The sequence below is a fragment of the Trachypithecus francoisi genome, unplaced genomic scaffold (genome assembly GCF_009764315.1).
Source record: "Trachypithecus francoisi isolate TF-2019V2 unplaced genomic scaffold, Tfra_2.0 Lachesis_group9, whole genome shotgun sequence".
Taxonomy (NCBI): Eukaryota; Metazoa; Chordata; class Mammalia; order Primates; family Cercopithecidae; genus Trachypithecus; species Trachypithecus francoisi.
In genome coordinates this window covers 24,944,763-24,958,518 of record NW_022681474.1, presented here as the reverse complement: position 1 = coordinate 24,958,518, position 13,756 = coordinate 24,944,763, and the positions used below count along the sequence as shown (strand labels likewise).

General features: G+C 43.0%; 1 protein-coding gene across 3 annotated transcripts in view; it reads left to right on the top strand.

Moving 5' to 3' along the window:
• Nucleotides 1-13,756, top strand: part of PIP4K2A (phosphatidylinositol-5-phosphate 4-kinase type 2 alpha) — a 184,832-nt gene that overhangs the window by 91,057 nt on the left and 80,019 nt on the right. The gene's annotated exons all lie outside the window — the stretch shown is intronic.

The window sequence follows — 13,756 nt, the reverse complement described above, 5'->3', positions numbered from 1 at the left end:
TAGAATCATCTTTACTTTGATGCAATTCTAAAGCAAACTTCGTAGGCTGTGTAATTTATTCTAATCCTTGAGTCTTCAAATATTGACTGGTATTTCTGTGCCTCTGCCAACAGTATTTGCTGACAAAGGAATTCATTCAACTTTGATGTCATATTGGTTTTTACATGCTTTAAGCCATTCTTGCCTCGGTAGAAATAGCAAGTGCTTCTCCAGTAATATGTGGTTTTTAGTCTTTTGCTAGCAAAGGAACCCAGGAAGAAGCTTCTACATGTTAATCATTAAATTAGTAAAATTTTGCGAAGTACTCAATTTGTAGTGTAGTACTGCACAATGTTAAACATAGTGAAATAAACTAGAATTGTTTGTCTTCAGGTCCTGAGTGCTTAGATTTTACATGACTTGCCCATTTTGATAGCTCTGTAGTATCATTAGCTGGTATCTCTAGGCACAGTGTACACTTAGGGAAGCTTTATCATGAACAAAAATGAATGGAAGCCCACGTTTTAAATAAGGTCTTCCCAGTCATTTTAATTGTTATGAACTATTCTTGTCATATCTGTTGAAATCATCGGTCCTTTGACCTCATCATGTGACTGATAGTGAGAACCCTGGGAGCTCAGGGCTCAGTCTTAGGCCTGCCACGTGGCTTCTTGTTAATTGGTCCTTGTGTGTTTAACATTAGCTTCAACCCATGTGGTGGTTTTTCAGGCGTCCTTTTAAGCACTTGCCTGTTTTGTGAAGGCTGATTTAGCTTAGTTAAAGCCAGATGGTATGATCTGTAAATCCACTTAACTGGGCACATATAACTTGTAGTCAGTTGCAATGCATTGGACCTGAGCAATGCACGGATGTCCCTTGCCAACCGCCAACCTCTAAGCTCCTGCTGTTCCTTGGGGTACCACCCTTCCAGTATACAGCTCATGACGCTCACATCGGACTGAGGAGGGCATTCGTCAAACAAGCTTTGTAAAGGCAGCCTTTTAGTATACAGTACATAGAGAAGTTCTGCTATCTTCTCCCTGGGGAGCACACTGCCCTTGTGGAAGACCCTTGCGATCCTTGCCTTAGAGCTGTGGTCTGCTCCTGAGTTAAATGCTTCGTGAGCACTTTGGTTTTTCTCTCCATCATTACCATGAAAATAACTTGTGATCCAGAATTTAAACAGTACAGAAACTCAGCATGACAGGTGAGCTTCACCCCTCACTGCAGACACCCAAACTCGATCTTTGTGCAAACACATGAATGTGTAACCTTTTTTCAAAAAAAAAGTCAGTGGTAGCACATTAAACACATCTCTATCTTGCTTTTCTACTCTGCACTATTTCTTAGAGAGCGTCCCATGTTGGTTTACACAGCTGTACATAATTATTTGCCCCGCTCTTTGCTAGGTAATATGCTTGTGCTATTGTTTATGAATTTGTCATGTTAGGCATTTTCTACTGAGCTTCTGCCATGGCAGATGATGCTGGCGAGACACACCACCTCTTTTCTCCCCTCATCCTTCTTTTTTTTGAAATAATGCATAGTTTTTTTGGTAAAATAATAGCATTACCTTACTATGACTAAGTTATTTTTAGTACTTTGTGAAGTACTAAATTTGGTGATTTAGTATTGCATGATGTTACATAGCATTGAAAAAAATTATAGATTTGTTTTAGTCTCCTTCATGCTAAAGGCTTTGCTCCCATGTCTGGTCGTTTGTTGCTGTCCATTCAGGTTTTAGAACGAGGTGCTGGAAGACAGACGGCCTGTCCTGGGTATGTGGAGCGGCGGTGCCTGTCCACTCATAGTGGGGAAGAGGCCAGCCTTCGTGCTGCCGCCCACTGGTGGAATTATTAATATTTCTGGGTCCTTTCCACCAGAATGGGAATCCTCCAGTGTCCCCATGGGGAGTGACCCAGGCCACAGGTGTGATTGCAGCAGAGCAGGGGACAGCGGCAGAGGGCCCAGGCCTCAGAGTACAGATGGTCACTGGCTCCTCCCATGCTCCATGACACCCAGCCCAGCCCTGTGTGAGATGGGTCTTCCCATGCCCGAAGTCTCTTGGGCTGGGGTCTCTGAGGAATCAGTCCTGTGCCTCCCATGCGATGGGATGGCATGGTCAGCAACAGGCAGCACACTGTCTTTCTGCCACCTGAACCCCAGCTGTGGAGCCCCTCAGCATCTGGGAGCACACAGCATCAAGTGGCCACTGGCACAGAGGTAGCAACTTTCTCTCCTTTTCTGTCTGCTAACAATCCTTTACTTCTCTTCTGTCTTTCAAAAATTCTTTGACATTTCTCCTTTTCTATTGTCTGCTCTCCAGTGTTCTTGTCATGTTTGTTGGTGGTGTTTTTGTTTTTCCCCCAATCTCTAACTTCCTTTACTGTCATCTTAGCAGAGCTTCTGGAAGGAAAAGAGATAAAAATGCATGGTCAGGTCATCCTTAAAATGGGAATCCGGGAAAGCAGTGTACATGGCAGCATTGTACCCTTCCTCTCATTGTTCCTTCAGGATGGATGCTGGGCACGAAAGCAGGCGGCCCCTCTGTTCTGGTCATGGAAAGAAAAACACAAGTTCTGGTCTAACAGAATTAGGATTTCATTGCTTCCTCCTTCTGGAATCTTAACGTAGTTCCCAACCATGAAGTCTGCTGAATACATCTCAGTTTGAAATGCTGAACTGTACATGCCATCCCTTTCTCCATTGTCTTACAGGTTTGATTAATGATGTGTTTCAGTGATTGATTTTTCTAAATGCACGGCTGTCACTCATTGCTTACTTTTTCAGCAGATGTGGTTATCTGGGGTACCCAGGGACACCTGTATTACATACACGAACTCCTCCCCATCTTCTCCATGGCTAGCCAGACTCTGCTCCCAAAGGGGCATGAGATTTAGGGCTTCTTGCCAGCTTAGCATCGTCCAGCACCTTCTGGAAGCTTTGCCTTCACAGCTCACTTGGGGAACTCTAGTTTTAGAACATCCTTATCCCAGGATGAATGGGCAGAAAGATAACAGGAAGCATTAAATTGGTTTAGCATATTAAATATCTGACTAAAAGGAAAATGTTTATTTGAAACTTTCAAGATCAGTGTCTTAGAGTGCTGTGTAATTGCTAGTGGCCATGCCATTTGGATGAGCGAAGTTCTTATTTGACATCCATTAAGTATTTGAGTGTCTTCAATCGCAAGTGGCAGAAATTTACCTTCCACTAGCTTAGGGGATTTATTGGTTTCTGTCTCTGGAAAGGATGTTGAGTTAGGCTGGCCTCAAGATCTCCTGGGTCCAGAGATTTAAATGATGTCATCTGCATGTGGCTCTTGTCTGTCTTATCCCGTCTTTTCTGGGCATCAACGGTGATGCTTACTTTACATGGCTGAAGACATGGTTACAGGCAACTGCAGGCCTATTAGCTTCATTTAACTGACACGGGGTGTCAGTTTCAAAGGAAGACCAGGAACCTGCAATGCCTTTGATTAAAATTTTGGAGCTGTGGCTTCTCTTCCAACCTTTGTCCCTGCACTGCCACATCTACCTAAACAAAACATTTGAAGAGGTTATCTGTGTCTTCCAGGAATTAAGTGGATCTCTGGAAAGTTGTTTTGTGATTCATTTGAATTTGTGGGAATGTCTCCCAAGTGCAGGCACCAGAGCCCTATGGGGGCTAAAGCCCTGGAATGGGCCAAGTCATCCAGGCAGGAGACTCCAGGGAGTGGCAGGAACTGTGCCCAACTAGAGGGTGCATCCTCACAGCTACTCAGCACCAGATGAATGATGACGGGCCGGGTGCCAGATCTTCCCATTTTTAAAAGAAGCCAGAAATCCAAATTTGAATGTAAATGTTCTCAAGTCTGAAAAGATTGGTAATTAATTCAAGCATTTTCTAAATCACTGTCTGGGCCAAAGCACACATCACTTGTGATCTCTTCTCAAACTCATTTTTTAAAGTATAAAGCTAGATCAAGAGTGCTGGGGCACTCTGCTCAAGGCCAGAGGGTGGTGACGTGGCTGACCAGGGCTCAGTCAGAGGTCTCCTGACTCCCTGAGCCTGGGGCCGTTTTGAATGGACCACGTTGTAAGCTCTTGTTTTCATTGGCAATGTCTTTGTTTGAATTTTTTTAAAAGCCGTATTACCTCTGTACTAGATTATAAATTTTTGGCCTGAACTCAATAGTTTCATGTCAGATTCTGTGGTTCATGGGAGGTAGAATTTTAACATGACTACATTCTTTTGTGTGAAGCTGACAGTGGGCCAGCCAGCAAGGATGTCCATAAGAGTCTGATTGAGCTTGCAGATACCAAGTTGACAGATGGGAGAGTTTGTGTCTATGTTATAAATTAAAGTAAGATTCTAAGCAAGAGTTTAAATATTTCTGATGACATTTTAATTTTAGTCAAGTAGCCATTAATCAAAAGATTGACTTAATGATTCTTGTTCAACAGAAAAATCTGCTGAAGTGAATGCATTTAGGCTTTTGAGTTTATGGACCCTGGAAAGGAAGACCTTTGTGCTTTTATTCTCATTCTTACTCAGCTTTGATATCAGAACAACTTTATTTGGCTTGTCAAAGAAAAACATTTATTTTGTAGATATTGGAAGGTAACTCAGATTTCAGAAGAAAGTTTTAATTAAAATATACTTGGACCTTTGATTTTTGTCTTATCTGCAGATAAAGAAACATCAACTTTTAAAAAATGGTCTTAGAAAATGAGTATTGGCTGGGCGTGTTGGCTCGTGCCTGTAATCCCAGCACTTTGTGAGGCCAAGGCGGGTGGATCACCTGAGGTCAGGAGTTCGAGAGCCTGGCCAACATGGTGAAACCCCGTCTCTACTAAAAATACAAAAACTAGCCACACGTGGTGGCACCCACCTGTAGTCCCAGCTACTTGGGAGGCTGAGACAGGAGAATTGCTTGAACCCAGGAGGGGGAGGTTACAGTGAGCTGAGATCACACCATTGCACTCCAGCTTGGGCAACAGAGCGAGACTTTGTCTCAAAAAAAAAAGAAAAAGAAAATGAATATTGATGAAGCAGCTGTAGAAAATTGACCTCTTGCCTCAAGACAAATAAAAGTACATTTCCCAGACATTTTCAGCTGCGTGGTTTTTCCTACCTCTGTAACTGATTCTGATTTGCCCTGCCTGTCCCTCTGAAACCTCAGAACTTTCAAATTGCTATTTGGTTTGCAGGGTAAGTTGTAATGAGAGCCACAGCATTCCAAGTGTGGGCTACATGCCTAAATCGTATTAGAACTTCATTTTTTTAAAGTTCTTGTTTCAACCTATATTCATTGTAATGTTATAAAAATTATTTCCAAATGAGAGCTGGTGCTCAAGTTGGTGATTTTTTCCTCCAGTACAAAATTAACAATTACACATGAATATCAGATAGTGAAAATCAGATAAAAAATGTTTAGGTAATCCCTCATCCTCACAATAAGACACTTAGTAGAAAAAAGTAAGAAAAAATGATACCTTTATGATGGTCTTTGTTCCAAGTATGTTCTGGTTGCTACCAATACGCATCAAAAATATGAACTTTGGTGTATAAATAGTGGTAGTTTCCCCATTTTTCAAACAAATTGGATGCAACTTCCAAGTATTCTGAAGGAGGGGTCATAGGTATTGCACCTAATGTGAGTAATTCTGTGTCAGCCAGGCAGCCTACTGCTGTGTTCATGAGCATGGTTCTAACCCTCGAAGCTGTATTGTCTCTGCGTCTCAGCTCCCAACCAAGCCCTCTGCACCTCTCTAGAAATAAATTGTGTGCAGATAGCTCTGGAGAAGAGCGTGGTGTGGAGGGGATGTGCAACGTGATGGCCTTTTCTAGGTGACATTATGGAAAATATTTTCTTAGCAATGCACCTGAGGTCATTTTTTTATACCTTTGTGGAGAACAAGCGAAAGTTCTGATCACAACTGCAGGGCCCTACTGTTTGCCGGACAGGAACATAACAGTCGGAACTTCCAGCTGTGAGTTACTTCAGTAGCTCTGGATGCCCTCAACTCTTATCTCCTAATAGTCCTAATTTTAGTTCTCTGTTCATTCACTACTTAAAGCGAATGAACCTCAGGGCAGAAATTGTTCAAAGTCATTTGTTTGGTGGAAGGAATCCTTATGTGCTTTATCAGCCACAGAGTCACAAAGGAATTTTGTTTGCTTAGGATGAGTCCAGTAAGTGGAAAGTATCTATTTTCAGATACTGATAGGAAGGGATGTGGGGAAAGAGAGGAGAGATTTTTATTTGTAGTGGTGAACTCGTATCACATTTTAGGTCGTGAAGCTAGCGAGCATCCATTTGTAGAAGCCAGAAGCAATTGCAACACTTGCAAAGTCTAGGGAATCTGGTATGACATATTTATTGTTTGATTTCCCTATGAAATTAATTAAAGTTAAAATAGTATCCAGAATAATCATATCAAGTTATGCATTACACTTCTTACTGTTGGGCCCTCACTGATCTTGAACGCTTTGTGCTTACCTCGCTCTGGTTACTTTTATTATTGAATTATGTTTTAAAGTAGGCCCTCATATTTAAGTGGTAGAAACGTATTTTGGGAGATAAAGTGAGCCCTTTTTCAATCTGTGTCTTGAGATTTTTGAGGAGGGATGCACGGGCCTTTCAAGGTAATTCCCACCCCACTGAACATCTCCTGTCTCCCCCAGTGCTCATGCTGCCATGAAATAGTTCCCCCTCCAGGCCCCCTGCCACCTCTGCCAGCCTTTATACCCGACAGGGGCTCCACACGAGGGGTACTTCCTGTTTCATCTCAATATGTCATAATTTGTAGGGAATTGTCTTCATTATAATCAGATTAAGTATCTCAGTGTCTCCTCTACATGTGAGAGGCTTTTTTAGTTCTTTTTGCGTATTCTTGGCTGAATGAAAACCAATTACTAATTATGTATTAGTCTGAGAACATAGTGTTTAGGGTGAATATATCTGAATTAATTAAGTGTCATTAATAATGCCTCTCAGAATTTATGAGCATATTCTTTGCTTGACTTAAAAATGATATAAATTAGTGAGGTTTATTTTTTAAATGTCACCCTGTGAGATGGCTTTGTGGGGACACCTCTGTATGCCTTAATTTCAGAACTGCTATCAGCTGGGTCTCACTTATTTATTCCTTGTCTAGTAGCTATTTAGTATTCCCATTTCTGCAGCTTGATTGCAACCTCTCTTTTCCTGCCAGTGTGAATTTAGTCTTACATCTGCAGGAGTGATACTCATTGCAGTCAGCCAATCTCATGCAAAAAAACAAACCTGTGTTTCGCAGCGTTGGAGGGAACTTGCATGTGATGTAAATTTCAATGCCTTGCTCAGGAGAGAAATCGAGGTACCTTTTCTGAGTTGGGCTGTATGGTCATTTAAAAGGAAAGGCCTACATAAATGTTACTGTGTTTTGTGTTAATTTTATTTTTCATGAAGGAAACTGAGACAATTGGCTTTAATAAATAATTGCCTTAGAAATAGATTTTACATCCTTCAAGGATACAGTGTATGATTCATTAAGATTTAATGGAGCTTTAAGGAGTATTTTCCCTTTTTTAAAATGACAAGAAATGTTAGATGACAACTTTTCAGTCACACAGTTCTTTCCAGATTTCCATTGTGCTATTGAAACCACAGCTATTATAATTGTAGTAGCCCATGGAACATATTCAGTTAACTGTATTTCATCATCTGTCCTAAGCATGTACTTAATTATTTTTTTAAAAAATAAGGAATCTTTTAGAAGTTTTTTTTTTAACACAATGAAGACTTAAATTTCAGGCAGATATCTTATGAAGTTGCTGGGAATCTTATCTCACAGGCTGTTAGGAATTTGAAAGTATCTTGGGCTCAGCCAATCCAGCTCCCTGAATTTTATATTCCAGGTAACTCGTGTGAGTTATGTTGGCAGAAGAAGATTTAAGAGTGGGCTGAGTTCCGGGTACAGCTCTACTGTTTAATAGCTTGGACCCTCTCTAATCTCACTAAGCCTCAATTTCCTTATCTGTATAATGGGCATGATAATAGCACCTCTACCCCCTTGGGTTGTAAAGATCAGATAAGATACTGTGTCTGGAGTGCCTCACATGGGTCTTGGCACGTGTGCCCCAGCATGAACCATAAGGTTAGTGCCAACTATGGCAGTGAGTTAGGGCAAAGCTGAGCCGAGACTGAGGAGCTCTCCTCGGCTTCCTCCCTCCCCTTGCCACATGCCAGCTCCCCCTCTGCCCTCGCCCCTGCCCCCACTCTTGAGTCATACCGTAATCAGGGACATTATGGTGCTCTGCACCAGCCCTCTCCGCCCCCTTTGACCCTGTTTCTATTGATGTGGACAACAAAGCTGCTTTATTTTTATGTCATCTGTGGAGCCCCAGCATGGGCAGCTTTGCTGCCGAAAGGCCAGGCAGCAAGGCAGTGCAGACCCACACCTGTGATTTGGGGGTGACTGGCACGGCATAAACAGGAACAAGAAGTCCCTCCCAGGACGCCTGGGGCCCCAGCCTCCAGCCGCTCTGTGTGGGGTGGGGAATTTCTAATACACTTGTTTTACAGGCCTGCAAGTGTGACCAGCAGCACAAAGAGAACTGTCCTGTGTTTGCCAAAAGGGATTGACAACCATTAAGTATTTCACAAGTATAAAGTGATATTGCTCTTTTGCTGTGAGAATTTTATTGAATATTTGCAACCCAAAGGAACCTTAAATGTGGCCTCTATGTGATGGTATAACTGGTGCTTTCACTTTGTTCAGCTAACCTAAGAAAATTTTAATAAACTCAAAAATCACTTTCATCTTCATGAATTAAAAACTGTTTGGATTTCACAATGTATGCTTATTCCTATAAAGGGTGTATGATTCTTTCCTTCAAAATAATAATGGTTAACACAAATCTTTTTGTTTGCTTTATGAATATTATGTAACATATAGATAGAACTGTGTGTGTGTGTGTTCCCAATGTAAGTATCTTAGAAAAGTGTCAATTCTTTGTTTAAAAAATACTGATGAAAGGACAGATACGGTGGTTCATGCCTGTGATTCCAACACTTTGAGAGGCTGAGGCAAGAGGATCTGTTGAGCCCAGGAATTTGAGACCAGCCCAGGCAACATAGCAAGACCTTGTCACCACAAAAAAATTTTTTTAATTAGCCATGCATGGTGGTGTACGCCTGTAGTCCCAGCTCTCAGAGGACTGAGGCTGGAGGACCGTTTGAGCGTGGGAGTTCAAGACTGCAGTTGGCCATGATCATGCCCCTGCACTCCAGCCTGGGCAACCCTATCTTTTAAAAAAATCCTGATAATAAGTGTAAAATAATGATGATAAACCACTATTAATTATCAATTTTAGGGTAGATCATATAGAATGGTTGGTCTAGGTAGAATGCCAAACTAATAATTTAAAGTTTTCTGAAACTGGAGACTTTAAAACCCAATAATCTTTATTTTGAAGTCTGAAAGTTTACAGCCCAGAGCCCTGTATAAAATATTGACGTTAACAAATAGGATTAACTCAGCCTTCTTCAAGCTGAGAGCTCATTGCCATGACCTGCATTTGCACCAGAATTTGAATTTGAACTGGAGATAAGCAATATATTTTAGTTTGGGTAAGAGCAAAGTAACCAGCTAAAGGAGAGAGTTTTTCAGGAAGTTAAGTGTCTTTTCAGTTATTAAGCAGCTCTGCAGGTAATCCATTTCAGTAAAACTGATGAATGATCACTAAGCCTCATATACAACAAAGTAAAACATGCTGTATAAAAAATAATATAGGGGCTTATGGGTACACTATTGAAAAACTAGTTTACTAATTAAAAGCTTCTCTTTTAAGTAGTAGATCCTCTGTTTTGTAAAGTGTTTGTTTACAAGTCATTAAATCTAGCTACCACCTGACCAAGAAGTTTTTTGGGGGGAATCTGGAGGGGAAATAAGGCCAAAAGCAATGTTACGCAAGTGTAAAGAATGAAAAGCCACCTGGAAGAAAGATAAAGCAGCCATGAAGTAGCTGTCAGATCTAACTCAGTATCCTGCCCCACTACTCAATTATGAAGGTATAGATACTGCTCTGCCAGGACATATTACAATCTGCATAATGAGAGGTTAGACTATATGATCTCCGAAATTCTCTTTTAGTTTCAGCATCTTATGATTCCACATAAACCAAGGTGTAAGTGTAACTATCTTTGATTTTTCTTCTTGTCTCATTTCTTGTCTTCTTTGATAATGAGGACCAAACATTCTCTACCTCTTGGGGTAGTCTGGTTTTGGAAGATGGGGAATAGCTAAAAGTTTGTGTTTCCCTGACATTTAAATGACACAGTAGTCAGAACTCTCCATCCCTCAAGGGCCATGTAGGGCTGCACTCCTTCCAAGAAGCCCATCACCCACACCTGTGAGCACGGGCTCCTGCTCTGTGCTTCTGTGGCACTTGTTGTCTGGGTTCAGCATTTCTTCTGTGCTGCTTGGTATTTTACTACATGTGAAGGTCCTGCTCCATCGACTACAGTGGAAAACTCCTTACGATCAGCGATCTTGTTTTGTACTGACTTTCCATTTCCAAGTGATCGTCCTGGAACTCCTTTCCCCTTTATGTCACACTCAACCAGCAAACACTTCCATCCTGAAGGACCCCTGTCATCCCCTGTCTCTGCACCGGCACCCTGGGGTCGAGCTCTGCCAGAATGAGGAATGTCACTCCACAAGTTCGCTCTGTTCCTGTATGTGAACCATCACAAACTGTGGATGATGCTCAGTTCTGCCTGGAAGCCCAGCCTGCTGTCTCTCTTTAAACTTGTCCATCCACATTCTTCAGTCCCTTTTTTAAGCTTCCTGTGTTCTCTTTAACCTTTGAAGTCCTCAGCCTGCCTCTCACTCTCAGCAGGTGTCCATGGCCCTACTTCCCAGAGAAAATAGGAGCCAGTGGATGGGAGCCCCGTGTCTTCCCTCTGTCAGTTCTGCCACCTCCCCATGACACCTCTCTTTTCCCTCCTGTGAATTGGAAAGTTGCTTCCCTCCTCAGAGCCTCTCCTTCCTGCATGCTTGGATCCCATCCCCTCCCACCTTCTTGAGAAGTGCTACTGAATGTCCCTTCTCTCTCAGGTCCTCCCTCTGTCCACCATCCCTCTTCATCTCGCTCCTGTCCTTCCCTGCCAGGCTCCTTAGAAATAGCCATGTGCAGTGCCGGCATTTCCTTACCTCAGCTTGGCTCAGTCTGGGTTCCATTGCTACACTCCACCGAAACAATTCTGCCAAGGTTGCCAAGGACCTCCCGTGCTGTTCAATCTGGCTGACATTTCCCAGTCCCTGCCTTCTCAAAGCGTCATGTTCATCCCATAGCATGTTTGAACCCCCTTTTCCCTTCACTCCCATTGGGTGGCCCTGTGCTTTTTCACTTCCTGCCTCAATAGCAGTTTTCCCCTTTCTCATCCTCTTCTCCAGGCTGTGAAACGTTCCTGTTCTTGAAGACTGCTTCTCCGCCCTCCTCCCTCTCATGCCGTCCCCTCCCCAGGTTACCTCAGCCGCTCCTCTGGGGAGCTAATGTCTGATGCACGGATACACACATTTTTATCTCCTGCCCCTGCTGCCCCTGGGAACTTCAGACCCACCTGTCCACGACCTACCTGACACTTAGATATCCCAAGAGCGCATGAAATTTAACAAGCTCAAAACTGAACTCTTCTCTTAAAATGCATTGTGCCAGTCAGTGGACTCACCAGCTACCCCGGCATGCATGCAGCACTCCCTCCATCTTTCCCTACATTTCTAGTCTGTCATCAAGCCCTGCACATTTCAGCACTTCAGCATGCTGGAGTGTCTGCTTCCTTCATCTGTGCTGCCTCCGCCCCCCACTGCTGGGCTGCTGTCCTCTGTGTGGTGCAATTCTACAGTAGCCACTTCCTGGTGCTCCTGAGCATGCTGTTCATCCCTTGCATGCCATGCGCCTTGTCTGTTTCTGCACTGTTTTCCCATTAACAGTGCCCCCTCGTCTCCAGGACTCGCCTTCTTCCTGGAAGCCCTGTCCACCTGCCCTCTCCTTTCTCCATGAGCCATTGCTCCCTAGGGAAGCCTCGCATGCCTCCCCCACCTGGCCTGGGCCTTTTCCATACTTGCTTATGGTCCGATGTGCTTCTCCCTCCTGACTCTGTCATTGTTGGAGTTCTACACTTGGGGCAGTCCTTCAGTTAATGTGTCTGCCCCTCTGGACCATAAGCCCCAAGAGGGCAAAGACTGGTGTCCAAGCTGTGCCCAGCACTGAGTGGACTCTTAAAGGTTGTGCTGACGCGAGGATGGGTGGGGAAGGAAAATCAATAAGGAAAATTCTCAGTTTACTCATTCCATGTTGACTGAAGTTTTCGTATTTTCTCCACAAAACATGTTCCAGAGCAGGTACCATAAAGCAACAGGATGCAGAAAGTTTCTGGTTTCCTGCTTCCTTTCTGAGAAGACTCTGTTAAGCGATACTGATTTAAGCAGCCTAAGGAGGCATCAAAGCTTTGGAGGATCCGCTGAACGCATCACGTGCATTTAAATAATCAGTGTCCAGTCCCACCTCCATGTTGGGTTTTGCTTTCTCTTGTTCCACAAGATATCAAAGTACTGATGGAGTTGGCATCCAGCTTCATTCGCATTGTGTTTGTTATCACAGGACTTGGATTTCCATTATGATTTTCTTTTTCTGTTATTTTTCAAACTTTGATATTCCTCTGATAGCATAAAGATACATAAACTTTAATTTTTCACAAATAGACTCTGGAAATGACTTGGTATCGTAAGATGCGTGGGGAAAGTGAACCGGAGAAGCTATCTGATGTTAGATTCCTGTTTTCGTTCAGTGGGTTTGAGAAGCTAGCTGTCAGCTGTCACTATCATTCCTCTGTTGTGTTTGCCTTTGCTCTCTGGCCACCATTCCTTTCTTTTTGCATTTGGCCTTCTTTAGTTTAACTACAGCATATCTAGGTGTGCTTTGAATATTCTTACTTATATATTGCTTTGAATAGTCTGCTTTTTTTTTTTGATTTTTGTTTAACAGACATGGCTCCACTCTGTCACCCAGGCTGGAGTGCAGTGGTACAATCACAGCTCACTGCAGCCTCGAAATCCTGGATTCAAGTGATCTTCCTTCCTCACCCCCGCAAGTAGCTGGGACTACAGTTGCACACCCCCACGCCCAGCTAATTTTTGTTATTTTTTTATTTTTTAGAGACAAAGTCTTTTGCCTTGGCTGGTCTCAAAATCCTGGGCTCAAGCAGTCCGCCTGCCTCAGCCTCCCAAATTGTTGGGATTACATATATGAGTCACTGCCCAACTGTATCTACAGATTTATAACTGTCGTTGTGGAAAATTCTGAATCGTCATTATTTTTTCAAATATAATCATCTTTTGTTCATCTTCTATTTCCGTATACATTTCTCACAGCTTAAAAAATTCTCTATCTGATCATCTTAGTAACTAAAGTCTTGAGAGTATTAATCAGTCGTTGCTATCTCTGTGAGCTCGTGTTTGATTGATCTCCATCTGTGGGAAGCCTGGAGGCCTGGCAGGGGGCGCTCTCCTCTAGAGATCATTTGCATTTACTTCTGCCAGGTGTTGGGGCCACTTTCAAAGGCTTCCTTCAAGGATCTCAGGTTAATGTTGAAGCCTTTGGTTGAGCTCCCAGCTTTCCTTTGGCCCAAATAAGTGTTGAAACTGGCAGTTATCCTCAGGGAGTCCCTCCTTTCAGGCTTGCTTAATGGTCCCCACACTCCATGTGGGTTAAACGCACTTTAGGGGAAGAAAGGTGTCTTGGAGAT